The sequence below is a fragment of the Octopus bimaculoides genome, chromosome 5, assembly GCF_001194135.2.
Source record: "Octopus bimaculoides isolate UCB-OBI-ISO-001 chromosome 5, ASM119413v2, whole genome shotgun sequence".
NCBI classification, from domain to species: domain Eukaryota; kingdom Metazoa; phylum Mollusca; class Cephalopoda; order Octopoda; family Octopodidae; genus Octopus; species Octopus bimaculoides.
In genome coordinates this window covers 16,440,728-16,441,368 of record NC_068985.1, presented here as the reverse complement: position 1 = coordinate 16,441,368, position 641 = coordinate 16,440,728, and positions in this window count along the sequence as shown.

Sequence of the window (641 nt, the reverse complement as noted above, 5' to 3'; positions counted from 1 at the left end):
GACATGTTATACCAAAAGACCGCTTCCAGGGGCGAAATGTGCCCCCTTTCAGCCATGGCCTTGATCGTCCGATGGTGCCTCTCAACGATTCCGTTGCGGCTCTGAACAATCGTCGCACCTTCCACCGGTCGAGCATTTCCCCCGACGCTTCCGAACGAAACGCCGCCCCGTTGTCCATTAGCAGTTCTTCCACGGGACCCCTCCAAGAATATCCCGTTCAAAATGCGAGCAATCTCATGGTGAGATACATTCCCTGACGGTAGTGCGTCACATCCACAGCTGATCTCCTTCAGTTGCGCTCTACTGAGAGGTTCCCTTGCTCATGCCCACCCGGGGCTGGGTCAATGGACTGGCATCTGTCACAGTTCCCGACCACTTTCTTGACGTTTCTCCTAGTGACGTCAGCATCAATCATCTTCGCTAGATACAGGGTCCTATCCACCCCCAAGTGGTGCATAGCATGTAGCTCCTCCAGTTCGGAGTCACCTAGCCGACACGCTGCCGCTATCCCTTTCCTTGCTTTCTCCGGTTCCTCCAGCAACGCCCTTTTCACCCTGGTCAGTGCGTCCGCCCTGTTTCTTTCCGAAGGCACGAAAACCACGTTCAGCTTCAGTCCGAACTCGGCGATCAGCTCTCCTAGA